This window comes from Polypterus senegalus, chromosome 9 (genome assembly GCF_016835505.1).
Source record: "Polypterus senegalus isolate Bchr_013 chromosome 9, ASM1683550v1, whole genome shotgun sequence".
NCBI classification, from domain to species: domain Eukaryota; kingdom Metazoa; phylum Chordata; class Cladistia; order Polypteriformes; family Polypteridae; genus Polypterus; species Polypterus senegalus.
The window spans coordinates 32,333,505-32,349,348 of record NC_053162.1 but is presented as its reverse complement, the minus strand read 5'-3'; the positions used below and the strand labels follow the sequence as shown (position 1 = coordinate 32,349,348).

Below are 15,844 nucleotides of genomic sequence, written 5' to 3'. Positions count from 1 at the left end.
AATGAGAGAAACAGCTTGATGAATGAGCTCTCCAGGACTCTATAAACAAATCCAAATCATATTATGTGATATCATCTATTGTTAAATTCTACTCCGTACTTCTAAAATTTGTATTTTTATACTGTATTGAGGATTTGTTCTGTTCTGTGTATTGTATTGTATTGTATTGTATTGACCCCCTTCTTTTTGACACCCACAGCCCGCCCAACCTACCTGGAAAGGGGTGTCTCCTTGACCAGCCTTTCACAAGCTTTCTTCCATTTGTTCCCTACAAGGATTTTTTTTGGGAGTTTTTCCTTGTCTTCTTAGAGAGTCAAGGCTGGGGGGCTGTCGAGAGGCAGGGCCTGTTAAAGCCCATTGCGGCATGTCTTGTGTGATTTTGGGCTATACAAAAAATAAATTGTATTGTATTGTATTGTATCCAGAGACCAGACTTGAGCCCAATCAAACACGTCCAGAGAGACCTGAAAATAGCTGTCCATTAACGGTCTCCATCCAACCTGCCAGAGCTTAAGAGGATCTGCAGAGAACAATGACAGAAAATGCCCAAATCCAAGGTGTGTGAAGCTTGTTCAGTCAAATCCAAGAAGACTCTGAGCTGTAATCACTGTCATAGGAGTGTCAATTAAGTTTTGAGTAATGGGTCTGAAGACTTGTGTCAATGGGATGTTTCAACTTTTTATTTTTAGTAAATTTGCAAAAATTTCTGAAATGTCTGATTTCCAATTTGCTGTTCTGTGATATGGAGAGTTGTTTGGGAAAAAAAATAAGTTAAAATGATTTTGGCATAAGTCTGTGAGAAACAAAATGTGAAAAGTGAAGTAGTCTGACTTCAAAGGTCCGTGTTAAGCTAATGTGTGAAATGGTCCCTGAATGTGAGTATGTGAGCGAATCTACAGTATGAATGTGCCCATCAGTGGACTGCCTCCCTGTCAGGGCAGCTTTCTGCCTTGTGCCGGTCCAGCTGGCATGGGCACTGCGCAACTCTATGAGTTATGTAATGTGGTGTGAAAGTGGGTGAATATGAATAAGTGGTTGGTTCCTGAACAAGTCAAACACAGTCTCTTTGAGTCATAATGTCTTATTTGAGTCAAGCTTAAGGACAAAGTCTACAGGATGATCTTTATCAATGAGGCAGCTCTGAGCTCCTTGGGGTCAACAGAGCAATTCCAGAAACAGATCTTATCTGAGCTGTGCCCTTTTCGGTTGTTCTACAAACTTCTGTCATGTTTTGGGAATCTTTTTTGATTCAGAGGTTCAGTAGAAGTCCCCCACAGACAATTCAGTCTTGTCTGGGAGTTTCTGAGCCTCAGTGCGTCCAATTAAACTATTCCAGGTATAGATCCACCTTGTCTGCGTTGTGTCTTATCTTTACTGGAGCCAGTACAAGCTCCCTCTGAGTACGGGCCTGTCATGTCAGAGGAATATGTTTCACTCCTGGGCTGCAGCAAATGCCCCAGTGCAGGTTTGATTTGTCCAAGATGTGTTTTCCCTCCAGATGGTCTCAGCACAACTACTTCATGTGGATATCTACTGTATCTTGTCTGAGGGTATCTTGAGCCCCCCTTTCTCATCCAGTCGAGTACCCATCCTCAAAAACACTCACCCACATATCTTAGCCCAAATCTCTCATGTCTTGGGAGTGTTTCGTCCCCCCCGGTCCAATAAAACTGTCCCAGATATGCCTCGTCTGTGTTGTGCCTTGTCCTGCCTGTGTCCAGTACAAATTCCCTCTAGGTACAGGTCTTTCATGTCTGAGGGATGTTTTTTGCTACTCTTGTCCAGTGAAAACCCTCCTTGTGTGCATTTGCCTCAGCTCCCCAGAGTCCAGCACAAACCTGGATACATGTTGTTGCTGCTTTCTGCTTCATTACTCTGTTCTGGCTGACTCCCTCTCTATGGCTCCTTCCTATGGATCTGTCTGCCGCCCTACTTTTTATGCTCCAGACCCAAATGCAATGTAACTCATTACCGATGACAGACACCGAAGAGCTCTGTAATCGGGAAATGAAGACTTTTATTTTGCACTCAGTGAGGGTCTTTAACAGAGTCAATAGACAATTATATGGGATCTGTTTCCCAAGCAGCCTCCCCACTGGTGAGTGGCAGGCGGCAAGTGAGCCCAGCACATCTAGTACAAAATCTGCTGCCAGAGGGGAGACGTCAAAGCTTCTGATGTCCTAATCATCGAAACCAGGACAAATTAGGAAGAGAGGGTTAGGGGTCAATGCAGTAATGACCAAAGTCTTCAAACCGAGTTCTTATCGAATTTGGACACGGAGTTCCTGTATCTGTATAATTATACTTTTTATCACATCATGGAACGAATACCCTAGGGACAGGCAATGTGTTCTTGTGCTTAAGGAGCTGGTCTTGAAATAAAAGGTAAAAAGGTTCAAACTTCCCTCTCTGGCTCATTGCTTAAAGTAAGTCATTTCATACAATCACCCTCAAGAATTAAAAAAAATGTATAGGCCTCTTAACAAAGGAGTGCACAAAGGAAGGCGCTAATTACTGAAGAGAATAAAATAAAATATGCACTTCTGTGGGGGACCACCATATCACTATTTTCAACAACCACTTACTGAGAGCTGGACACATTTGCCTTTGCACCCACAACAATGTGGATGTTTGACAAATAGGGACTTCTAATAACTATACTGCAAACTCTGAATTTTGGAATAATAGCTATCAGTAACTCTTGTCACACACGTGCGCATGGGAGGCAGCTAAAGGGCTTGAGTGAAGGCAGTTCTGAGGCATGCCGGGATGAGGCGGAGTGCACTGACTCTTTTTCTCCCTTTCCTGTAGGCCATTCCCGGGAGATTCCACCTGGCTCTCCTGACATCACTTCCGGGACCGAGCCAATGGAAGTAGACCTTACCAGCTCCGGCCCCTCTGACGTCATGTCCGGGCTTGATCCAATGAATGAAGAACACGTGCCCGATCCTTATGACCTCACTTCCTGTCTTCCCCTTTAAAAGCCTGCCCTTTTCCCTTTTCCCTCAGTCTCGTTCTGTACTTAGTTGGATAAAAAACGACTTTGCAGCCAGGATACCATATTATATGGGTGGCTGCCCCAAACCTTTATCTGTTTATGTCTCGTTCTTGTGACACCCCAGTAATAGCCATTGACTCACCCACAAATATGAAATAAACATTTCCGTTTATCCCACTCTTGCCACCAATTTACTGAAAGGTCTGAAACAGTCACCATCATTAGTCCCAGTACCCACTCTGAAAGCACAAAAATCTTATTAATCCTTAATGATCCCTGCATAACCACTAAGTTACTCAAAAATCCCAGAATTCCTTCACACAGAAACCTGTGAATTTTCATTGATTAGTATATTAACTTGAAATAAATTTAATGTAGGTCTGATTCACACAGAAGCCCTGCACAGCAACTCCCAGTCATCTCAGTTCAACTTTTAAGAAATGCGGAATTTCCAATAAATTCCATTACAACTTCTAGCACACACAAAATCTTCACACAATCACTCTTAAAAATCCATGTAAGGTCATACTGAAATCTTTAGTAGTGACTCCCAGTGATAAAAGTAAAGTAACTTGCTCAGCCAGTCTCCTGAATTAATAAATACCATTAATATCATTGTCGCCATTGTCTTTGAAATATTGAATTAAGTTACAAACAAACCTTTAAATCCAAAATTATGAGACCCAACAGCACAAGTATGGCCACCAACTCAAAAGAACATAAGAAAATTGACAGAAAAGAGGGGACCATTCAGTCCATCAGGCCTGCTTGTACAGCTAATGGTTTCTCAACCAGATACTTCTAAATGGTTGTCAGTTTTTCGCTTCAACCTCATTACTCGTTTAGTTTAGTATAGGTCCCAAAGCTCTTTGGGTAAAGGAGTGCTTCCTGGCTTCAGTTTTAATTGCACTCCCCCTTAATCTTCACTGGTGTCCTCGAGCATGTGATTGTGCCATTAAACTGAATGAATTCTGCTGGATCTTCTTTATCGATGCCTTTGATAGTTTGGAAGGTCAGGATGAGGTCCCCACACTGTCTCCTCTGCTTGAAACTAAACAGGTTTAATTGGAGGAATCTGTCACAGTAGGACATGTCCTTAACTCCTAGAAGGCACCTGGTTTCTCTCCCATACACAGCTTCCAGTGCGGCTATGTCTTTTCTGTGTATGGTAACCAGAACTGCACACAATATTCCAAATGTCGTCTCTTTAGTGCATTATGTAGGCTAAATGTATCTTGTAGTTTATATTACAACAGTTTTTATGATATACCCTAACATTTTATTTGCCTCACTCAAGAATTTGAAATTGTGAGTGGCAGTCATCACAATATAGACTGACTCTCATAGAGGCCTGGGACACTGTCTGCCACTGATGCCAGTAGGGGAGAGTGGGGTAAGTTGAGCCAGTGAGTAAGTTGACCCACCTACTGTATCTAGGCAATAGTGCAGATTTGTTGTCATGTGACCATAAATTTTGAAAGCACCCTCCATTTTGCTGCCCCTGTGATTGAAAGAAGCTTGTGGTAGTGTGGTAAGTATGCTCTATTCACATAAACCTGTTTTTGCCTTTGTCAAAGTAAATTTTTTGCATTTCAGTTATTTTGACTGTAACATGAAGGCTAATTTATCCAGACCTAAAAATTAATACCATACATGTTGATGATTTACTAGCATATTTAACCATGTGAACCATTTAGCTAAAGGTTAGCTTGAATTGCTAAGCTAGGTAACTTTTTTCCAAAGTGGTGGCTGTGGGGTAAAGTGAGCCAGATGCCTTGGGGTAAGTTGAACCACTGGCTCAACTTACCCCACTCTCCCCTACGCCTTGTAGTTTTCATTGAAATCTGGAACAGTGACTATGACTTACCCAGAAGCCCATGGATTCACTCCCACTACAGAACACTAACCCCAGCACTATAGGACAATATTCATGCACAAATGTTTGGTATAATGACTTCCAGTAATCTCAGCAGTAGCCGTTGTTCTAAATGAAGTTTAGCACGTTGTCTCCTAGTAATCTCAGCATGAACTCTGATTCACATACAAACCTGGCACAATGACTCCCTGTGCTACAACTTAAATATTTCATCTTTCCAAATCGTTTCCTGAGAGTGGCACAGTGGCAAGTGCTCCTTCTTCACAGATCCTGCACCTGGTTGATGTCTTCTTGGTGTCTGCACCTTCTTTCCACATTCACATTTTTTTTTCTCATGGACATACTGTTTAGGTTAATCTTTCATTTTAAACTGGCCCAGTGTTATTGTGGGTGTATTTGAGTGACCACTGCAATGGATTGGTTTCCTGTCCAGGACTGCTTCCTGTCTTCCACCCAGTGTTGCTGGAATAGGCTCTGATTCACCTCTCCACATCCCTGAACTGGTTTATATATGATGTTTCCTTGCCATCAATCTCTGTACAAAGCCTAGGACTGTGATTCCCTCAAACCCACTATAGACTCACCTACCATCATTTACATCTTACTGCTGTTAAGCCCAGCACCACTACTAACACGTGTTGAAGGCTGGCACAAGGCACTCTTAGTACCCACAAGTGTATTAGAGCTCCCTGATTTTGAGATGGTTCAGTTTCTCTTACCCTACTGCATTTTGCCTCTAACATTAAAGGGCTAACATTAAGTTCAACATATATGGTTAGTTCAGAGAAGCCCTGCTCTTAGTCTGATCCAGTATTTGCGTGATCTTCTTATCGATGCCCGTCCAGCTTCACTTCTCTCCAGGTCCTCCTTCACTCTGGCAGCAAATGTCACCCTGGCGGAGGTGCAATTAAAGTTCTTGTTGGCGGCTGACAGCAGCAAGTGAGCACTGTTTGGTGTTGACATTCCTCCCATCCTCTCACTCTCCCTGTTCCCAGGCCGGCACGGCTGTGACGGCTCTTTCATGAAATCTCTCCACCCCCTACACTCAGCGAGCAGCTCTGAAGTCTCATTAAGCTCCTCTGTCTCTCTCGTATCGCTCCGTTCTCATCTGATAATGATGCGGCACCCAGAAAAGTGCATTCTAATGAGCACCACCATTCAGCACTTACCTTTCTGACCTTGGGCCCTTCAGTGAAAGTCCAGTGAGCCTTCTCAACCAGCAATGAAAGAAAAGCATGTGTGGGGGTAAGACTGAAAACAGGGGTTCAAGATTACCTCCCCCTACATATATAGACTGTGATGAGCTTCAGGCTGACCAGTCAATGTGGCGACTACACACTCCCTGCTCTTCCTTTCTATACATGACTTGAGGAGTTGCAGAGTGGGAATCAGCAAAAGGCTGACAAATATTAACAGATAAGTTCCAGTCAGTTTATTTATTGAAAAAAATATTTGAAAAAAATATTGAAACAATCAAACAGCCTCCCTCATGCACCTAAACCTGCAAGAAGATGGTTTCAGAATAGAAAGACAAAATACCTTTCCATTCTATCAAATGAGTCATTTTGCTCTGCCCTCTGTCCAGGGTGTTGCTCGTCTTTTCCTTCACTTCCTAGTTGCATTTTTGAAGGCCCACTCCTAAAATACAGATAACATAACATCCTTTGTCTTGCCACCAACATGTTGTGAGTAAATTTCCTTTTTTTAGCATTATTTAATTGTGCCTTACCATAATGAATAGCAGCCATAGGCTCTTTACACTCACAATATGACAGAATTGTTTGTACATTTTTACACTTGAAGTTCTGGCAGGTTAAGTGAGTCACTCATGGTCACTGTGTAAATCAGTATTGGGGAAACATGATAGACAAAGATAGTCCTGGGCTCAAATAAAGCATAAAAACACAGTTATCTCTCCTCCAAGTCACCTCTCCTCTCTCCAGCACACTGCTCTCCTCCATTCGAGTGTAGTCTTCTTTCCTCCCAGCTCCGACTCGCCTGGACAAGGGTGTGCGGTCCCTTTTATTGAGGATGTGGGAGTACATCCAGTGCCAGGGCCACATGGAAGTACCATATAGAAGGGAGTATATCTCCATGCAGTGCCCTCTTGAGGCACCCACGAGCCCCAGCAGGGTTGTGCTGCTGGACTACAGTTCCCGGCATTCCCTGCTGGTTTCCGAATAGGCGTCGGTATTGAGGGCCACTGCCATCTAGCAACTGGGGGGAATAAACACCACCCAGAGGCAGTTCTTCCCTGTCTTTCACTTTTCATCCTAGAAATATCTCTGGTCAGGACGCCTGTGCCTCTGCCTGGGGCTTCCTGCCTGGGTAATGAATCTTTTTTCCTGATCGGGATGTCCATCCATGCTCCCTGAGAAGATCTTCACAGGTCTGACACTTTTCGCTCCCTTGGCTGGGATGTCTATCTGTCCTTTAGGAGCCTATCATCTGGGTAAGAAACCATCCCCTGTTCTGGTCAGAATGCCCGTCCATACCATGTGGAACTTACAAGGGGAAAACAAGAGGAAGTAGAACACATCAGATTAGTGGAAAAAACAAAACAAATAAAAAACACTGGCTGCCCAGTGAGCCTGCCTATCTCCAGGACTTTAAACCATTCTATCTGCCCAGCAAGGTGCCTTATGCATTTCCTCATTGGAACCCTAACCCTAATCTTCCACTCTCTATTAGAGAAATTTATTAAAGGTAAATTTCATACAAACATTAGTAAGTTTTTCTTCACACAGAGAACAACAGACACATAGAATAAGTTACGAAGTTGTAGCGCCACTACATAAAATATCAATCATGATTGCTCAATGTCTGCAAGTGTTGTGTTTGTCTGACCTAAACAAAGACCGCACATTCACAAAAGAGGAAGAAGGAGGAAGAAGAAAGGAAGCATAAGATAGCTGTGATCCACTATACCGAGCACTGCTATTCTTTCATTGAAAGCATCCACGGGTCATCACTGCTTACCCGGTTATACACGGGAGTGAGGTCGACTTTTTCATCATCCATTTCCCAGGGTTGACGGACTGCTAAAGGGGAGTCATCAGTGAGACTGTGTCGAGTCATACTTCGAAATCGCATTGTTTGAATTCGGGTTTTCTATCATTTTTATTATTTGGGACTAGGCCCGCTTTCATCCATTTCTTATCTCCACAGTTGCTGTGCTTTCATTGGACTTTTTTTGTGTATATAAATGTTTGTGTCATTTTGTAAATTATGCCCATTTTCTGGTTAAGACAAGAGGAGGACAAGGGAGGTCGCCGTGTCATTTTTTCTTCTCTTTTCTCTAATTCTGTATATTTTTGCACTCGCATCGGGTTTGGGGAATACAACAACAACAATAACAACATTTATTTATATAGCATATTTTCATACAAAAAGTAGCTCAAAGTGCTTTACGTAATGAAGAATAGAAAAATAAAAGACACAGTAAGAAAATAAAAATAAGTCAACATTAATTAACATAGAATGAGAGTAAGGTTCAATGGCCAGGGTGGACAGAAAAAACAAAAAAACTTCAGACGGCTGGAGAAAAAAATAAAATCTGTAGGGATTCCAGACCATTAGACTGCCCAGTCCCCTGCATCCAGGGATTTCTCTGTGTTATATTTCATTGTTTTTCCAATATATTCATTTTTTACCTACTGAACCTTTTATCTGTGTCCAGCTTGTTTGTTTTTACCATCGACTGGGGAGCTTGAGTGGAGGGGATGAAGGGGTAAGTCGTAAGTACGGTTTGATGTGGCCGAGTCTGGACTTCGCTCCAACACAAGTGGAGTGTGTAACTTGTAACCTGCGAGTCTGAGTGCCATTGTTACAAAGTACTGTGGTTGACAGAAGGACTTTAGAAACCTTCAAAACTTGACAATGTAATTTTGGAGGAATGAAGTGAATAGGACAGGCAAGCTTTTTTGGCCTGAATCACCTGTTCTCATATAGATTGCTCTAATTGTTTATATGAATTAAAATGCAATTAATTTTAGCTTATTTTTGTGTAGCATTCTTCACTTAGTGCAGTGCTATAACAGGTAAAATGCAATTACAAATTTCACCAATTCCTAATTACATAATGTATACTGTCACACATGAGTGCTTAGGAAGAAGCTATCAAGCCTAAAGGTGAGCAATACTACAAGGGATAGGGGGTCGATTGTGGTTACTAATGCCTCTCTTTCTCTATCAACAGAACCAAAGAAGACAAACAATAACCCACCTCCTGTATTTTCGTTTATTCGCAACAACTATCCTGCATTACTCCCGTCTCCACTTCCCATCGACGATGTTGCTTCCAACTTCCCTGTGATGACGTCAACCTCGGCACTCCAAGACGATATCAACCCCGGTGCACCAAGATGACATCAAGCCTGATGCACCACAATAACATCATCTCCGGTCCTCTTTTGATGACGTCTCTTCTGTACATCTGATGTAATTTCCTACCTATCTCATTTCCTGCCTCCATTTTCTCTATAAAAATGCCACGTATTCCACAATCTGTTGTCAATTGTCTTATTTTGATCCTCTTATTATTATCTTTTTGTCCAAATGCACGGACATTATACTATATTGCGCTATTACCCAAACCTTTATTGTGTATTCTTCGATTTATTTCTATATCACAATACGCATAAACATACAGATTCATTTAAACACACAGTCACACAAAGCAGTTCGAAACTGAATAACATTAAAGGATTCTAATAATATCTGCCTGTTAACATTGTCATTGAGCTAAGGCCAGTTGAAAATGGAGGAGAGGAACACAAAAACTGCAGTCACAAGCAAAAAAAAAAACCTTGTACAGGGACTGGGGTCAGCAGTGAGTTATAACATACAAAGTCAAAGACAGAGTCACACACATTCAGAGTCCTGAAGAACAACTGGCTGCTGCCACCCCCTTCTGGGCATTCTCCACTATAAGTCTCTGTTGGGCTGTCAAATATGACAACAGAATCTTTCAATCTTTGAGTCCAGTATCTAAGGTGTCTTCAACATGGGCAGGTAAATAACTTGGAAATTAACCATTGGCATCAAATGAAAGCCAAAGTAGATTAAGTGGGGCCCTTACAGTCACCTTGTGAGTTAGTGGTGGTTGTTGAACCATCTCCCTTGTGAGTTAGCCTCACTGCATGCTTTGTTTAGATAATGAATACTTTTATGAATGTATGAATGATTCCTGGCAGGTCAAGTGATTCACTTGGGGTCATACAGCAAATTAAAGGTGGAGATTGAACAACATCTTCAGCCACTAGGTCATCCTGCCTGCTCTCCATAAAGAGTGTGATTATTTTTGTGAGTGTACAATTGAATTTCTGGTGGGTCAAGTGATTGACTAAGGGTAATTAGTAGTGCAACGCCTCATTTATGTGAGCTACAGCCCAAAGCCTCTGCCACTATGCAGCAGCACCTGCTCCACACACAGTAGACAAAGCCCTTGTTTCTACATGTCTTCAATGGCAGCCCATGTTAGGAAAGGAATGGGCAGCCACTAAGCCATAACATGTTTGTGCAGTGAATATTACAATACCAAATTGTTTTGCACACATACATTTGTTTCTGTATTTTAAAATTAAGGGACATGCTCCTTCTCTCTTAATGGGTGAGTGGTGGACACCGAACCATTATTCGTATGCAGCACAGTCCATTGTCTCAACCACCAGGCCAGACTACCTGCTTCACATACAGTATTGTGTCATCACCTGCAGTTCTTCCTAACATCCCTATCTACCCATTTTTACCAGGATGTGGATTACAAAAGCTGAAGCCTCAGACCAGGCCCAGCAGCCAAGGCCAAAGGATCTCAGTGCACCTGCAGCCAGCCCACCATTACCCAACTGTTGGGTGCCTGAATGAGCCCAATGACCAATGACTTTAGACGTTAATTGAACTGCAGTATAGGAAACCAATTCTAGCACTGTGAAGCTGCAAGGATTCCTCATTTTCTGCAGCTTTGATGCCCTGACCCCGACTTGAAATAAAAGAGGGACCTCAAAGCTCACCTTTACTTGAGCCAATGACCTCCGGCCGCCTTTACCTTTCTCCGTCAGCATTTGCTTTTTGTTATTCTGTGCGGCTGTCTGCTGCTTCTTGAATTAAATACAGCCTGCTTCAATCTGACGCTCGGAAAACATTTTAACTTGACGTCGCTCTTTCTGACAAGCATGGGCTGCTGGGATTGCTGTCAGAGGATCCAGCCTCGCTCACACTCCAGCTAAATGAACGATATTAAAAATGTTAAAACAATAGCACAACTAGAAGGCTGAGAGCAACCCTGTGGAAGCTGGAAGAGACAGCCTGGAATGGACACTTTTATAAAATGGCTTCACACACATTTATACTGGTGACACACTCACTGCTTGCTCAGGTATACGCTTAGCTCTGCCCTATGAAATGTGGTCTTTTTGCCTTCAGGTGAGCCTTCGGTTACTTTGAGAAAGTTTGTACTAAAAATGGACAAAATATCAGACAAAAGCCATCAGTAGCATGATTTGAAGTGGATCCACAGGTAGGTGGCAGCTGGCAGTCAAGGGACAAACAAAAATACGATCAGAACAAACCAAAGATGGATATCCTAAAGAAAAGGAACATAGAGGGCAGCAAGTTGATAATGGAAAAGGAGTTCATGTGTGACCACCATGGTAGCCACCAGACAGCAGCAATGAAAGGGACAAGAAGGACAGCATGATGCCAACATGACACACAAACAAACAAGACACACTGAGATACAGTTAACAAAGACTGACATGTCAGTGTTTATCAAAATGTGGGAGTCACAGCCCAAATGTAGGTCACAGAATGTTTTAAACGGGACTTAGCTTAAATTTAAAAAATACAATTTAAATTGGGCATCGCTTAAATGTTTTCAGGGGTGTGAAAGGAAACTCTTTGACACAGGAAAAAGGTTTGAGGCAGCCAAGCGTATACTTGAAAAAGGCTGCAAAGAAGTGAAAATTGGTAGTACAGTGTGTACAGTTTGAGTCCAAAACTGAATGGAGTTTACAAGCAGAAGTCATCTGGCCTTTAATGCAGGTTGGCAGAAGTGACATCACCGGGGCCGGAGCAGGAAGTGACGTCATCTGGTCCAGGCAGAATTTCCTTTGTGTGGTCTGCAGGAATAATAGAGTGGGGTTTACTGCATCCCGCCACCCCCTGGCTTGACATGGAATTACTTCTTTTTGTTCTTCTAGTTGCCTCCCATGTGTACGTATGTCAAAATGATGTTTTCCTCCTCTATATTTAGGGATTGACACGCCTGCTATATGTCCAGTTATGAGCAAATGACAACCTGTTATATACAACACACTTTGGACATGTTCCTCAAATGCCCAGTAGGATCAGATAGATAGATAGATAGAAAGATAGATAGATGTGAAAGGCACTATTAGATAGATAGATAGATAGATAGATAGATAGATAGATAGATAGATAGATAGATAGATAGATAGATAGATAGATAGATAGATAGATAGATAATTTTAAAATGACCTTTATTATGAACATTAACAATATACACAGTCATAAGATAAACAGCCCCAATATTCAAGATTAACAAAAAGTAAATATCAGACAACTACCACTACTCCCCCTTTACACTCCTTCTACTCACATTAATAAGAAAATCAAAACAATTGACAGTTCATTATGATACAAAGACCACCACTGCCCCCCCTTTACACTCCTCCTACTCCGCACATAAATAATATAAAAATAAATTAACAATTCATTTTAATACAAATACTACCACTACTCCCCCTTTACACTCCTCCTACTCCGCACATAAATAAAAAATTAACAATTCATTATAATACAAAGACCACCACTGATCCCCCTTTACACTCCTCCTACTCCGCATATATAATATAATCAAAAATTAACAATTCATTATAATACAAAGACCACCACTAATCCTCCTTTACACTCCTCCTACTCCGCACATTAATTAAAGCATATTGTTGAAGCCCACCAATGCTTTTCATTCCCAGTTGATCACCAGTTCGCCCCCCTCCACAGCACACAGTACCTGTTGTGTCCCCCACATGTCGCTGAACATTTCTAAATTGTTTGTTAGTTTATGGTACATGAATTGAGTTTTAGTCGACTTTTAATTAAAACTTTGAACAGCAGCAGAGCGTCGGTCCCCATGAGGTTTTTCTCTTTATTCCTCCTTGTTTTTAGGATTGCCAACTTGGCCTGTCCTAAGAGGAAATTCCCAAGAACAGACTTATTCCTATTTTTTTGATTATAGTTAATACCAAAGATAAAGTTAATTTTTGAGAGACCAAAACCAAAACCACTAAGAATTAAATCCAAGAAAATAAACAAAGGCCTCAGCCGTTCACAGTGAATGAACATATGAAAGATGGTCTCCCTTGTGTCACAGAACGGGCACTGGTCAGTCTCTGAAGCGTTAATTATATTCAGAAATGAGTTTGTGGCCAAGGCCGAGTGCATTATCCTCCACTGCAGATCCCCAAGTCTTTTCTGTAACGGGAGTTTATAAAAGCTCTCCATGAAGGTGTTATGTTCTCTGAGACCTGCAGTTCTTTCCTCCACAAAGTATCTGGCAACCCTTTCAGTTGGTTATAAAATGTCACTTTGACACACAGTTTATAAAGTTCTTTTTTGTTAAACAGTTCAAAGTCTTTCTCGACCAGAGTCCCAAATCTGAGAAGGTGTCCAGGTCTGTCAGTGTGGTCAGTGACGTGTGGTCTTACAATGATGGTGGGTGATGTCATCTCTGCTTCTGGTGTCCCTCACCTGTGAAGTACTCGTCACACAGTGAACTCGCTCCTGACCTCCGCAGTGCTGTTTGTACTTGACTAAGAAAAATGTCAACCAAGCGCACTGATCTGATCCCCAGGACTGTCGCTAGGTGGGCAGGGGTGTGCCAGCACCTCATATTTGTATTAAATAAATGTCTTATTTTTAAAATTCTTTTGTTTAAAAGAATTGATACGAATGAGTCAGAAAATAATAACGAACAATCTAAAAGAGGATTCCAGACTAAAGGTTCTTCCAAGAACCAAAAACACTTTCCAGATTTAGCCTGGTCCTTCTGAACTTTCTGTGCCAAACCTGAAGTGCAGATTTATAAAATTCGGCAGGTCAGACCCAACAACGTTGGCAGAATGTAATAAAAAATAATGTTCAGCAAAATTTAAATTCCTTACCCCACGAAATAAGGTAAAGGCCAGCTGTCTCCATGGTAGGTGCTCAGGGCGTATAAGAGCCGATGTAATGCCTGTAACCTAAAGGCCTCCATCTTGCTCACCAAGTCAATGAGTCCCTGACCGCCCTCTTCTACAGGCAGATACAGGACACTGCGCTTTACCCAATGCAGGCCATCCCAAAAGAAATCTAAAAGTATTGCCTGGATGTTCTTGATGACCGATATTGGAGGGTCTATACACTGTAACTTATGCCAGAACATGGAGGCTATTAAGTTATTAATAATGAGGACCCTGCCTCGACAGGAGATCTCCTTTTGAAGATACTTCCATTTCTTCAGTCTGGCTTGAACTTTTTCCGCCCAGTCTGCCCAGTTTTCTTCAGCTACTCCTCCTTGTCCTAAAACACCCCAGGTATCTGAAGACTCTTCTGTTCCACTTAAGGCCACCAGGTAGGCCCGGTGGGTCTCCATCCCTCCAGTTGCCAATTAAAAATGCGGTACTTTTGTCCCAGTTAATTTTTGCCGATGACAGTTTTTCAAATTCATCCAGGCAATGTTTCAGCTCCGTGATGTCTCCAGGATGACAGATGAACACGGTTAAATCATCAGCATACGCGACCACCTTGAGCTGTAAATTCGGGCACTGAGGGATGTTCAGACCTTGAAGGCGGATGCGAATTTGTTGTAGTAGCGGCTCGATGGAGAGCGAGAAGAGCATACCGGACAGAGAGCAACCCTGACGTATCCCTCTGGTGACCTTGAACGGGGCGGTTAGTGTTCCATTGAGTTTCACGACACTAAAAACGTTGTGATATAAAAGTCCAATGTGTTTAATGAATGAAGGTCCAAAGCCAAAGGCCTTCAGCACTGCTAAAAGGTAATTGTGGTCCACCCTGTCAAACGCCTTCTCCTGATCCAGTGATAAAAGACCAGCATCAAACCCAAAGAGCCTGGCAGCATCAATCACATCCCGAACCAGGAAGATGTTGTCCAGAATACACCTGCTGGGGACACAGTATGTCTGCTCGGGGTTCACGATACTCGCCATGACTCTTCCTAACCGGTTAGCCAGGGCCTTGGAGAAGATTTTGTAATCCGCACACAGCAGGCTTACTGGGCGCCAGTTCTTTAGCTCCGTGAGGTCTCCTTTCTTTGGGAGTAGTGTGATAACCGCCCTGCGACAGGAAAGGGGCAGTTCACCCACTCGCAGACTTTCACAGAAAACCTCTGCCAGATCAGCCAAGGTGACACCAAAAGCTTTAAAAACTCAACAGGCAAACCGTCAATTCCTGGGGACTTCCCAATGTTCAGCCCATTCAACGCTGTGGTCAACTCATCTAGAGAGATCGTAGTTTCCATGAAGTCTTTCTCTCCATCTAGAACCTGAGGTAAGTCCTGGAGAAAAACTGACGACTCTAAATGTACCTCTTCAATGTCTGCAGAAAACAGTCGCTGGTAAAATTGGTGTGCCCAGGATCGAAGGGCTTCAGGCTCCAGCAGGTTTTGACCTTTGTCATTTTTTAAACAGTTGATGGTCTTACTTTGGCCAATTGTTTTTTCCAGTTTAAAAAAAAATTGCGTAGGAGCGTCCATCTGGGTGAGCGACTGCATTCTCGAGCGGACGAGGCGCCGTTGACTCTCTTGTCTATAAGGTCCATCAATAATTGTTTCTTAGTTTTGAGGGACTCAAAATGCCGTCAAAGTTATTACATAAAACTGAATGAAGTTCCTCAATATCCTTCTCCAGTTCAGAAATGGCCGCATTCACATCCCTGGTGGTGTGCTCGGT

General features: G+C 42.5%; 1 long non-coding RNA gene across 1 annotated transcript in view; it reads left to right on the top strand.

Moving 5' to 3' along the window:
• The window catches only part of LOC120535192, a 52,101-nt gene extending 42,635 nt beyond the window's left edge, over nt 1–9,466 (top strand). Inside the window, exons 2-3 of the long non-coding RNA XR_005634867.1 lie at nt 426–557; nt 9,073–9,466. This is a non-coding gene — a long non-coding RNA (uncharacterized LOC120535192). The remainder of the gene's footprint in view (nt 1–425; nt 558–9,072) is intronic.
• Nucleotides 9,467–15,844: the final 6,378 nt, after the last annotated feature.